Source organism: Mustelus asterias, chromosome 12 (assembly GCF_964213995.1).
Source record: "Mustelus asterias chromosome 12, sMusAst1.hap1.1, whole genome shotgun sequence".
In the NCBI taxonomy this organism is placed as follows: domain Eukaryota; kingdom Metazoa; phylum Chordata; class Chondrichthyes; order Carcharhiniformes; family Triakidae; genus Mustelus; species Mustelus asterias.
The window spans coordinates 42,965,965-42,979,910 of record NC_135812.1 but is presented as its reverse complement, the minus strand read 5'-3'; the positions used below and the strand labels follow the sequence as shown (position 1 = coordinate 42,979,910).

Genomic DNA, 13,946 nt, shown 5'->3' with positions numbered 1-13,946 from the left:
CAAAGGTTTTTGGAGCCTTGCAGGAGGCAAGGGGAGTCAGGGGTTTGGTTAAGAAAGTAACATTGGGCAGCCATTGTCGGCAATAGTTGACCAGGCCTAAAAAGGCCCTCATCTGTTTCGGAGTAGAGGGCGAAGGAGTCGTGAGGATGGGTGAGATGCGCTCGGCAGTGAGGGAACGCTCAGAAGCACTGAGAAGGGTCCCTAGGAATTGGACCTGCCGTTGCGTCCGCTTAACCTTTGCGGCCGGGACAACATATCCCCAGGAGTGGAGGGCATTCAGGAGTCCGTTTGTGTCTGCAATGTTGGCAGATTCTGTCGGACTGGCCAAAAGCAAGTCATTGACATACTGGATTAAACTGTACTATAGCTAATAGCCATTTACCGTGCATTACAGTCCAATCAAAAGTATCTGTCGACGGACACATTTGGATTTTAAATGATAATCACAAGTCCTTCGCAAAAGTAGTGACAGGGAAATTAAGCTCTTCATGTGAGCCAACCAAAGTATTACCTGCAGAACAACAAGGCAGTGAAAGATGTACCTAGACACTGCGCACTCTTAACACTTTTGTACAAATTCTAATACAAATAGTTTTTCTTTTTTTTTAGTGAAGGGAACTTCAGTGATCATGTCACAGAGAGAGATCTAACATTTTATTATTGATCCTGATTGGCAGATTATTAATTTATTCCCGAAAACATCAGTTCCTTTTAGGATAAATTTAATCCCTTGCAGCTTTCACCTCACTCCCTGATGTAACTTTATTATTGGAATCGGAAGGGGGAAATACAACTGCCACAAATTTATCATGCAATTAATTGTACATAAAAGGATGAAAGGAGTGTTTACTGACTTTGCTATAAGGGTACATCTGTTCCCTCTTTGCCCTCAATATGGAGGTGTTGAAAATGAAATTTTTGGGAAAATATTTGTTGCACAATGAGGCCAAATTAGGGATTTGTTTGCAGTCCCTACATGCAAAAGTAATTCATTGTACCTGGAGCACCTTGAAATATTTCTGTAGCAATGTCATCAAGTGCTGCGCAAATGCAAGTTTTTTTTGTAACTGTTTGGTTGAGGTTGGATTTGGGGAGCGGTCGGAGCGCTAGGTTGCCTTCTCCAATCCTCCTACTCCTGTTGTTCATCGGTGTCAGTACTTTGGAACAACAATGGCATGCCAGATATGTCAGGAGGTACCTCCGGTTTTTTATCTTTCCTTTGTTTGGCCTGTCGCTCTAGCCCTTTTTCTCGGTCTCGTCTCTCCCTTTCCAACCTCTCTTGTTCTGCTCCATCTCTTTTGTCCTTCTCATATTTCTCACATTCCCACTTCAACATTTCCCAAGTGTTGGGTTTCCCTTCATCATCACATTCACTGATCCCTCTCCTACGTGCATTATCCTCCCAGCTAGCCAGCTTTGATTTTTCGGTTAGTTCATCGGCTTTCTTTCTCCATAAAGACATTAAAACTTTCCATTTACTTCCCGCATTACGTTTCCAAATAGCCTCCTCTGCTTTAATACACTTATCCAAATCCCAAGTTCCCCCTAATGGCCAATTCTCCTTTCCCAACTTTTTGTTTAAACACCCTGACAAGCGTCTGAGTCGCTCCTCGTCCTTTGGGTTTTCACGACACATTTTATATATCCCTGACTTATCCAAAGTTTAACCCATTGTTAGAAGACTTTGATCACTTGTGCTTCATGATCTTCAGTGTCCTGTTGTCCCTACGCCCACTTCAGAGTCCTGACCTTCGCATGGGGGATTTCCCCTCTTAACAACCGATCTAAGGCTGGGCGTTTGAGACAGGCACTTCCTTTTGATCGACACAAGTAGTCACGTTTCCAACTTTACCTACCTAATTCCCAACCTTTTTTATGTCTCAGAGGACTCGAACCTCAAATTCTACCGACCTAGGGACTCAAACCCCAGTCAACCGGGGGACTCAAAACCTCCCAGTTTTGATATACCAAAGTCCTGGGGACTCTAACCTCCAGGTACGTGTGGGGGACTTGAACCTCCATTATCTTACTGAATATTCCTGGGGACTCTAACCACCAGGGCAACCAGGGGACTCAAACCCTCCGTTATCTTACTGAATAAACCTGGGGACTCTAACCACCCGGTGTAGAACTAGTCAGTGTTCAAGGACGCAAGTTGTCTCTGGGTTCCGTCAATACAGGGCCTCGGGGGATGAGGGGTCGACTGGGTATTAGTTCAGTTAGAGACACCAAGGAAATGGGACAGTCCCCCTTTAATGTATTTTTACAATTCTCATAATCACATGCGGTTTGATACAATATAGCTGATCACAAGACACCCTTTGTTCTAGTCAGGTTAACTACATCTAAGGTCGTAATATGGTTATGTTGAAAGAAAGAGAGCTGTTAATGGGTAATCTCGTTAATCACAGATGTCTTAAGCTTGTCATTTCGAATTCAACTCGCAGCAGCATGCGATATTTAACCCCATATCTTAGAACCAGGCAGCAAACCGCTCGTTTTTTTCTTAAATTGAAAGAGAAACTGGGTATCTTCACTGTAAGTTTAGCTCCTCCCATTAGCACCTGACTCAGTCTCTGGCAATCAACCTAATCAAAACACTATGCTGAAACCCCAGGGGAAAAACCAAGCAAAGATGCATTTACTCTGTTTAGACAAACATGCCATTAGCAGGCTTAGCATGAAGCTGCACGTTCTTTCTAGACAAATCGACTCCTTGCAACAAGGAAGATGATAAATATATTTCTTAAAGGCACAGAACCAGCCAAGTCCCTGCAGGATCTTGTATGTTTTAATAAAATCACCTCTCCTTCATGGATACATGCCAGCTTGTCCAATCTTTCCTCAGAAGATGATCACCCTATTCTATGCATCAATCGAATGAGACATCTCTGAACTAATAACATATTCATATCCTTTCTTGGAGATCAATACTGTATGGTCCCCAGAGATGGTCTCATTAACACCCTGTACAGCAACAGCAAAAGTCCAAACTTTATATTCCCTTTTCCTAATAAAAATGCAACATTCCACTTGCCTTCCTAATCACTTGCTGCACCAGCATACTAACTTGGGTGCTTCACATATCAAAGACCCAGATCCATCTGTATCTCTGCAACCATTTAAGTAACGGGCCATAACTTTCTCAGCGAGGCAATCAGCAGTGGACCGCCACTGCAAAGTGACTTGCTTTCGCTTAAATTTTGCATGGTGATGTTTGATATGGAACCTTATGAAATCCTTTTAGAAATGGAAGTACAGCGCATCTACAGATTCCTCTTTAATCAATATTGTTTGTTACTTCCTCAGAACTACAATAAATCAAACAGGATTTCCTTTTCGCAAAACCATGCTGACTGCTTGATTGCACAGATTTTCAAGTGCTTGGTTATGATTTCTTAATAGATTCCAGCAGTTTCCTTATGACAGATGTTAAGATAACTGGGCTGTAGCTTCCTGCTTTCTGTCTCCCTTCTTTCTTAACAGAAGAGTCCAATCTTCAGCATCCACTTCTTTTAAAATTTTAGGATGAAGTCCATCAGGTCTTGTCAGCTTTTAGTTCTGATAATTCCTTAGTACTCTTTCCCCATTGACAGTGATTGTTCTCAAGTTCCTCCCTCCCTTTCAGATTCAGTTATTTCTGGGAAGTTATTGGACAGATGTAAAATATCCATTCAATTCAACCTTTTCCTTATTTTCCATCATTGATTCCCCATTCTTATTCTTCACCAATAAAAATTAGAGAGCACCACAAAGCACAATTTGACTTACACAAATCAGTGATAATACATTGTCCTTCATTTCATACAAATTCCAAAATATAACTGTGTTCAATCCACTATCAGCAATGCTACTGGAGAATATATTTTTCTATGTTCTGCCTGGCATATTTCTCAGAAACTAAAAATGTTTCCTGCAAGCTGCAGGACAACATACAGGTAGAATAGGCAAAGGAAAAATCACAACAGCATGAATTCAAGAAAGGAAGCACAATCTACATGAATTACATCACAGCAGGCTCATCTAATCTGCAATCCTGTGATTGGCAATTTGTTCTATTCAAATTTTATGGGTGTTAGGAGTTGGAAAGGGCTGTTCTCATTGCCTCAGTGGTGGCTAAATTCTAACCCATACTATGATTATAGGCGTAACAAATCGTATGAATAGGAGATATATTTACACATTTTTAAGTGCTCCCCAAGCCTCCATGGTAGGTACATACAAGACCAACAGGAACAAAAAGGTTCTGACAACCCTGCAATACAGATTAAAATCTCCAAATTAAACAAGAGGGGCTATAATAAACATAATTTTTGCATATTATTTTAGAAGAAATAGCACCATTTACAGAACCAGGGCAAACAACCCATATCTCAAGTCGTTGCTCCATCTTGTGATAAAAATTACTGAGCACAGTTAGAAGTGATTATAATTTTCTTATTCTTTGATGGGACGCGAGCGTCTCCAGCAATGCCAGCATTTGTTGCTGATCCCTAATTGCCCTTGCACTAAGTGATTTACTAGGCCTTCTCAGAGAGGCAATTAAGAAGTCACTGACATTGCTGTGGGTCTGGAGTCACTTGTAGGCCAGACCAGGTAAAGATAGCAGATTCCCTTCTCTAAAGAGGACATTAGTGAACCAGATGGGTTTTATAACAAATCGACGATAATTTCATGATCATCAATACTGAGACTGGCTTTCAATCCCAGATTTATTTAATTCACCAGCTGCCATGAAGGGATTTGAACCCATATCCCCAGAGCATAGGGCCTCTGGATTACTAGTGCAGTGACATCATACCACTGCCTGCCCTGTAAAATTGTAACACTCTTTCTTTATTTACAACTGTGGATTGAATATCCTATCAATGTATGGGACTCTTCTATGCCAATGTGCATATTTCCTCTCTTTGGCACATCATGTTCATGAAGAATCAGTGCAACAACACGGAGCATATTTAGTGCAACATACCATTCACCAGTCTAGTACACTGCTTATCTACACACTATAGATGCACCAAGAGGAATATCAATCCTTGTATGGAAACTATTTTGAGGGATTTTAGGCCCAATCCATATTGTAACAATGACAAGAAACTACGAACAAGTGAGTTCCACCTACAACTTCCCAGCAAACTACGACATATTGAACTGTTTAAAGACCCATTCAGAATAAAAACAAAATAAGATTAAAAATGGCTGTCACAAGTCACCCAATGAGTGATGTTGTAAGTTGATCACTTCTCTGGAAAGTTTTATATGAATTTCACTTCAGACCTGTCGCACAGACTTGGGGGGGGGGGGGGGGGGGGGGGGGGAGGGAGAGAGAGAGAGAGAGGTTAAGGTTCTGTGGGAAGCCAACTGTTCTATTTTTATAACATTTTCTACAATATATTTGTACTAACATTTTTTCACCGGATAAATCATGCTGAGGTTTCAGGTTTTACTTGTGCTGGGGCAGATTACAATGTTACAACATGCTGGGACATGCTGTGATCAACTAACCTTGGCAGAGACCACCAACACATGGACCATGCATGATCAGAGGTCAGAACCAATTGTCAGCCACCTCTGCAAATGTGTCTAAAATCACCGCTGAAAGACAGTAGTAAAGGTCTGTCCCTCTGAAGCTAAAAGAATGTGTGTCTGCAAGGAAATATCTAAAAGTGCAGACCTGGACTAATTCAACTCTAGAATTCCAACTTCAAACTTCAATAATCTATGGCATAAAGCAAAAGGACTTAATTTTATTTTTTTAATTTTGGGTGCATGTGCATTTTTTTTCCTTTGGGTTTAGTAACTAATAAGTTTACTCCTTTAACTCAAGGAAGCTTGTTTTGATTGGTTCCTTGTTAAATACATTTACGGGGAAAATACATTTTAAACTTTTGTTGCAACCAACTGTGGGGCTAAACAGGAAAGGAGCCAGCTCACTCTTCTCCAATTCTTTATTTCAGATTTCCTCAGGAATAAAAGTGGTGTGCACCACTTTTTCACGCATGATAATAACTTTCAATATTTAGCATTAATTCATATCAAAGCTGAAGTTTAATGCATACAATTTTCCAGGAGCAATACAGTCAGTTTGAAGCAAATAGTGACATTCAACAAAGTCAATTTTAAAAAGCCAGCAAAGCTCTCCAAAATTGACTGCCATAAAAGCAAATAAACAAAATTATCCTCACACAAACATTGAAGTTAGGAAAATCATGCATTAAAGCTACCATGCAATCAATACTGCAACTTGCCACACAACATGGATTGCCAGTTAATGTTCATCACTGTCAAGCTTTTAATAAGATTACGTAATTACGCATGAACACAATTCAAGTAATAGTTTTGAACCAAGCTTTAAATACATTTGGTTAAGAAATTGAGGGAAAATAGATCCAATAGCCCCTCAAAACTGCTATGCCATTCAATAATACTATGGTTGATTTTCTGCTTCGACTCCCTTTTCCTGCCCCCCCCCCACCCCCCCACCCAGATATCCCTGGATTCTGAAATGTTAAAGATTCGTCAACTGCAGCCTTAAATATGGTCCACAATGAAGCATCTGCAAAACTCTGGGATAGCAAATTCCAAAGGCTCATGACTCTTGAAATAAAGTGTGTTAATCCTAAATGATCGACCCCTTGACCTGAGACTATGCCCCTTGTTGTAAATTCCCTAGGCAGGGAAACAACCTCTCAGTATTTATTCTGTCAAGCATCTTCACAATCTTAAACATGTCAATGAGATTAGCCAATTCTTCCTCAATCAAGAATATGGACCCAATTTACTCAGCCTACCATAGGGCAAAAAATAAACTAAAATTCTCACAAACTGGCATGGTGGGATCAGAACATGGTGATCTTTTTAGATCATCAGTCAAGGCCTCTTATTGATCCAGAAACAAAACCACTGCACAACTGCGCCCTTCCTGGTTTCAAATTGCAAATGAGGCTAATTTGAGCTACTAAAGGTCAGAATTCCAGAGGAAAAAAATGAAACTGTTGAGAAAGTAAATAAAACTCAGTGTTCACTACCAGTTTTATCATGTTTCCAAAGCCATTCAGATCAAGGTGGTGCGAAAGCCTGCTGGATATAGGCTGAAAGCAAAGTATGTGTGTACACCAAGAAGGGATTCACTGCTATCCGAAGTTCTTTGCTTTGTGCTTTGATTGTACATTTATTGATCCAAACTGAACATAATGCATTTTTAGACTGAATTATGAATGAAACAACTGTTCACCCTCACAGCCAACTAGGAGCATCAAACCCATTTTGTTTTCTTCAACATGTAAGCAAGGCCAAACTTGACTCCTCTTATCCCCAAAATATAGGCCATATGCATATCGTTACAATCGCCATGGACACTATTAACCAAAAATAGAGAACAAAACATCCCAAAGGAAGTGATCAATAAAATGCCACTTGATAAAACCATTACTGACACAATCAAACCAGAATCAATATAAAGCAAAGTACTGCAGATGCTAGAAATCTGAAATAAAAACAAAAGGCTGGATCCCAAACAACCAAAAGAAGAATGAATAAGGTTCCACTTTTTAAAACTTTACTGTATCAATCAAACCAAAATCAATATAAATTAAAGCAAAATACAGTGGATGTTGGAAATCTGAAATAAAAACAGAAAATGCTGGATAAACTCAGCAGGTCTGCCAGCTCTCCACACATGCTGCCAGACCTGCTGAATTTAAACAGCATTTAGTGTTTTTATTTCAAAATAAATTAAACATGAATTAGCAGGAATGAAAACGGCATTAGATAGAAAGCATAAATTATACTTTATGTAGCTGCTACAATAAAACAAGATCTGTTTTAAGTAGTCCCCTTAGCATTTATGGCAATCAGCCAGTCCCGCAAAACATGGCCTTCCTCAGGTCAAGCTTGCTTGTTAATGTAACATTGATCCCTGAGGTACCGCACTCATAAGCATTGGTTTCAGTTTCCCTCACTCGAATGGTTATGTTTGTTGCCTAAAATTATTTGTCCAATGTTATTTATATGGACTTCCAGAAGGCATGCAAGAAAGCCCCTCTTAAGTCACAGCTAAAGTGAAAACTTATGGAATTGAAGGCAAATTGCTGACCTGGTTAGGAAATTGGCTGTGCAGCACGAAACATATAGAAGGGTTGACACTCTAATTGGAAGGATGCAACTAGCAGTGCCCCATAAGGAACTATGTTGGGGCCACAACTATTCACACATCAATGCAGCCACATAGCCAATTTTGCTGACAACATAAATAAGCATTGTAGATGGAAACATTGTTACAATGAGATATTAATAGATGGAAGTGAATGGGCAAAACAGTGGCCAATGAATGGACTTCAAGATAGTCAAGTAAGGTCATTCGCACAGGACCTAAAAAGTATAGACGTGGCATTTTCTAAATGGTGACTAACAATGGCGATCCAGACTTAGGCATTCATATACAATGATCATCAAAATCCAGGTACAGGTACAAAAATGTAATAAAGCAACTGAAATGCTGGCTTTATATCAAGCGAGTTAGAATACAAGGGTTAGAATTTTTTTACAGCCATACAAGATCTTAATCAGCCCACAGCTGGAGTACTGTGTTCAATTCTGGGTCTTAGGAAGGATATAATGACCTTGAAGGAAATGTTGCTTGGATTCACCAGAATGACTGCCAAAATCCAAGGTCTGAATTACCAAGTGAAATTACACAGACTAGATTTGGTATTCCCTGGAATTCAGAAGATCAATAGTAAAGGGCAATTTCTGTTGGCTGGGGAATCAAAGACATGGGGCATAGCTAGATGTATTAGCCAGTTATGTCAGGTGTAAATTCAGGAAATTTGGATGTCCACAAAAAGAAGAAAGCTTAGAACCCTCTTCCACCAACAGCAATTGATGCTAGATTTGACAGATTTTTGTTAACCAAAAGGTATTAAATGACAAATTAGGAATCTTTTATCAAAACAACCTTTATTCATAACACTTTAAATACAACTCTGAAGCAGCTTAACAGTACCTAAGAAAAGCCAGGCAGTGTGCCTTAATGACTATTGGCCAGTGGCTCTGACATCCATCATTATGAAGTGTTTCGAAAGGTTAGTCATGGCACGAATCAATTCCAGCCTCCCGGACTGCCTGGATTCACTACAGTTTGCCTACTGCCGCAACAGGTCCACAGCAGACGCCATTTCCCTGGCCCTGCACTTAACCCTGGAACACCTAGATAACAAGGATACCTATATCAGATTCCTATTTATTGACTACAGCTCAGCCTTCAACACTATTATTCCCACAAAACTCACCTCCAAACTCCGTGGCCTGGGCCTCAGCACCTCCCTCTGCGACTGGATCCTGAATTTCCTCACACACACCACAATCAGTAAGGTTAGGCAACAACACCTCCTCCACAATCATCCTCAACACCGATGCCCTACAAGGCTGTGTTCTCAGCCCCCTACTATACTCCTTATGACTGTGCAGCCAAATTCCCCTCCAATTCAGTTTTCAAGTTTGCTGACAACACCATTGTCGTGGGTCGGATCTCAAACAATGACGAGACAGAGTACAGGAATGAGATAGAGAATCTGGTGAACTGGTGCGGCAACAATAATCTCTCCCTCAATGTCAACAAAACGAAGGAGATTGTCATCAACTTCAGGAAGCAGAAATGAGAACATGAGAATATATCAACGGGGACGAAGTAGAAAGGTTCGAGAGCTTCAAGTTTTTAGGTGTCCAGGTCACCAACAACCTGTCTTGGTCGCCCCATGCTGACACCTCTATTTTCTCAGAAGACTAAGGAAATTTGGCGTATCAGCTACAACTCTCACCAACTTTTACAGATATACCATAGAAAGCATTCTTTCTGGTTGTATCACAGCTTGGCATGGTTCCTGCTCTGCCCAAGACCGCAAGGAACTACAAAAGGTCGTGAATGTAGCCCAAACCATCATGCAAACCAGCCTCTCATCCACTGACTGTCTACACTTCCCGCTGCCTCGGCAAAGCAGCCAGAATAATTGAGGACCCCACACACTCTCTCTTCCACCTTCTTCCTTCGGGAAAAAGATACAAAAGTCTGGAGTCACGTATCAACTGACTCAAGAACAGCTTCTTCCCTGCTGCTGTCAGACTTTTGAATGGACTTACCTTGCATTAAGTTGATCTTTTTCTGCATCCTATGACTGTAACACTACATTCTGCACTCTCTCATTTCCTTCTCTATGAACGGTATGTTTTGTTTGTATAGCACGCAAGAAACAATACTTTTCACTGTATGTTAATACATGTGACAATAATAAATCAAATCTTTAAACATGAAAAAACAACCCAAATTTTTAAACTTATTCCTGCTTCAGTTCCAAATTAGAAATATTCTTCTTACAAACTTAAAACCCACTCCAAATATAGTTAGCAATCACAAACAGATTTGCTATCATGAGTATATACATAACCTTGGAGTTTTTAGAGATATATAGAGATCTCAGATGCCTGCAAAATTCTTCTAACTTCAACCAGAACTTCCAAACTCTAACTCATTTCTGCTACAGATCCAGGACTGAACATAAACCACAACATCACAATAAACCTGTCAATCGCTCTAACCTGAAATCCCAGGGGAACCCAAGTAAAAAGAAACCCATTAACTACTTAACATAACCACTTGCAAGGTTGAAATCAGCTGTATTCCTTCCAGACATACTGACTATCTGCAGAAAAAAAACTGAACTTTTAAAACATCTCAAATGATTATATAACATTTTTTTAAAGTTATTTATCATTTGCACACTTTCATCAGAGTTAAGCAACTCGCTCAACAGCAGCACTGTCAGGAGTTTGTAACTATTAAGAAAATGAAAGCTGCAGATGTAATGTAATTTGTGATGTGAAGGATTTGGAAACAAAAAAAGGTGGAGTTTCAAACACCTTAAAACATAGGTCCTGAGATATAAGATATCCCAAGACCAGTTTCCTCCCAAAGTGTAGTGTGACTCCAGTCATAAACTATTGTGGTACTCCACTTTCCAAAGTTAATGCCCAGAGAAGAATTTGTCTGGTCTTATTTTCCTACCTCCTAACTATGATCAAATGTCTGGGCGTTTTGCTGTGCAACAATTGGCGACATAAGTGTGCAAAATGACAAAATAATTTAGAAATTAATAAGGTCATCTATATATGACAGATTTTGTAAGACATTAATCCAGTATTTGTCCTTGATTTAACTGCCTTATAACAATTTAGCTTGACTGTAACAGTTAAATACTCACTGTGCTGCTCTTCAATACATGTACTCAGTAATTTTGCCAGCTGAGGGCTTCAAATATTTTTTTTAAATGTCACGGTAGAAGCCACTGGTTATTAATCTATTATTCAATGTATCAGGCTCCTATACTATAGGAATAGTCGGCGAAAACATGTTCGCATCACCACAATTCAGTCTTCCATCTTTTATGAGCCATCGACTTTCTTCTCCCTTTTGCAGGATTTTTTCCCTCAACCTAACTTCCAATCGACGCCCCGCCTCCCGCGCGGCGATTGGCTGTCCCGCAGCTCGGGACCAAATACGGGCACGCCGATTGGACGAAGCAGCTGCCCGTCAAACGCTAGGCAAGTTAGGTTGACACTAAAGCCAGCAGCAGCATTTATGGGCGCGTTGCAGTCAGTGCCGGCTTCACCGAGTCAGCCCTACTGAGCCCTCAGCGGCACCCATCACCACTCACAAAAATATATATTTTATTTACACATACATTTGGATAAATGTTAAAAATGGCAAAGGCGAGAGTTTTCAATTAAAATAGCGACGTTTGCGAGAGCAGATTAAATTGGTCTGTGTGTATCCCGCCGCCGAACCAAGGTAAACCGGCTTTTGAAAGGGAAAATAAAGAAAATCCCGGTTTGCCCGAGTCCGTTCCACTTTGCCCACGTCGCGATTTTAACCAGAGAACGATCGATGTGTGAGACTGAGTGAGTGGCGACGAGGGCAGCAGCCGGTGTATGCCTCCGCCCGCTGTGGGGGGTACAGCAGCCGCGGAGCCACACTGCGGAGAGGCGCCGGGCGGGAGCAACACGTTCGGATTACCGCGGCCGCTCTGCCTCCCCTGACCCTCCTCACTCACATACACAACCCTTCATCGACTAAACACTGGCCCGCACGCACATGTAAACACACACACACACCAAGAGAGCCACTATCTTGACAAGTGCTGTGAAGAGAGAGCAGGAAAATTCCGACTCACAGGAAAAGTGGCGACGCGCACACAGTCCGAAAATCTCCCAGCAGCCGCCGATGGAAAATTCTAGAAAGGAAAGAAATAGTCAAAAAAGAACGCGGTCCTCAAATGATCGCTCGCTCCGAAGTTCTTCGAACGGCTGCCAATTACCTCGACTCTGGGTTAAAAAAAATTGTGGTTTTCAAAAAAAATTTAAATCCTGTGCACCCCTCGAACTACAGCTCAGCCGACAAAGCTTGACGGCGCCTTGTCCCTATTGTTCCCTTCAGCCAGCGCCAAGCCAGAGCGCATGCGTGCCACTCCCGGTGCAGGCTGGGATTTGTAGTCCCGCCGAGGAGGACCAGCCACTGGACGCTCGGCGACAGCCCCAGGGCCGGGGACTACAACCCCCAGGGTGCCACGCGCCAAACCCCCCGCTCAGACCGTTTACAGCCCAGTGCTTGATTGGAAAAAAGATAGGGAAGGGATGTTTTAGTCTGTGTAGCATGGTGCTCAGCTCAGCAGTGAGAAAAAAACATGGCAGCCCTTCTGTTGTGAAAGGCAGCTTCTTGCTGAAAAAACCCACTACCCAATCTACAAACTCAGATTCAAAATACTCTACAAACAGTAAAATACAGCAGCTGCTGGAAATCTGAAATAAAACCAGAAATTATAGGTGGTCTGAAACATTAACTGTTTTCTTTCTCTCCACTGTTGCTGCCAGATTTGCTCAGGTGATTTTTTAATCAATTTCTGTTTTTATTTTAATTTATCCTTTCAATCGTAGCAAGTGAGGTTGTGAATATTAAACAATTTATTCTACAGCCATTTTAAACCACCGCTGAATATATTTTAGCAGTTTGTTTTATTTTATATTTTTATTTCATTATTGTCACAAGTAGGTGTTGTAGGGAAATAATACCTCTGAGACTAGTCGTGAGTCAAAGTACAGTGGTTTATTTTCACAAGCTTGTGGGAGAAGTCCCAATTCCTAACACGGTCTCCAGACTTCTCCCCGAATACAGGTTAAGATCAAATATTTATACATATATTTTCGCCCCTGGTCACGTCCGCATTTTCTCACGATTATTGCTGCCTCAGCGATTCCGTCCTTCGTGTAGTCCGTGTAATCGTGGCCATCTCAAGGCTGTCTGTGTTGTCGCCTCTATGTGGACACCTGTGGTTTGTTTAGATTATAAGTTTGCACAAACAAGTTAGACTGAAATACAGGGACCTATATAACAATTTATATCGGCAAGAATGAATAGTATATAATGAATATATATGAATCTATTATTATACGATCACAGAAGGCATGCATGTAAGCTCCACCATGTTAAACAGCAAAGTACATAATATAAAAGAACACAAAATGGATTCTAGCTTAGCTTCTACTAGCTGGGTTAGCCACATTCCTGAACACAATTAGCTGGGAAAATCATGAGCTTGTACACAGCAGCTGCTTCTCTTATCTGTTTGGATACACGAAAACAAGCTCTACAGACACGAAAACAATGAGCTCTACAATGCTTCTCACAAATTTAAAGTGTTAGAAAGTTCATTCACCCATTCCCGTCTTCATTCCCCCCTTTTGGTCGGGCCAGGTCCGAACATGGCCCCATGACCAATTCAGAACCAAATGTTATCAGCATATGGGCCTAGCTCCTTTGTCAGGAGGTCTGCCCCCTCTGCCTGTACACTTGCGCCCAGCATAATCCGCGCTGTTACCATTTTACAACAGGTGTTCAA

The 13,946-nt window shown here is 41.1% G+C and overlaps 1 protein-coding gene across 20 annotated transcripts in view; it reads right to left on the bottom strand.

Moving 5' to 3' along the window:
- The window catches only part of LOC144501393 (general transcription factor II-I-like), a 148,157-nt gene extending 135,652 nt beyond the window's left edge, over positions 1-12,505 (bottom strand). For 11 of the 20 annotated variants that reach the window (XM_078225092.1, XM_078225100.1, XM_078225096.1 and 8 more), the window contains exons 1-2: positions 12,369-12,505; positions 12,225-12,284 (exon numbers count right to left, since the gene is read on the bottom strand). The gene's annotated coding sequence lies outside the window, so the exon portion shown is untranslated. Of the gene's footprint in view, positions 1-12,224 lie in introns of all 20 variants that reach the window. The other 9 variants (XM_078225105.1, XM_078225093.1, XM_078225101.1 and 6 more) reach the window with 3 other exon arrangements.
- Positions 12,506-13,946: the final 1,441 nt, after the last annotated feature.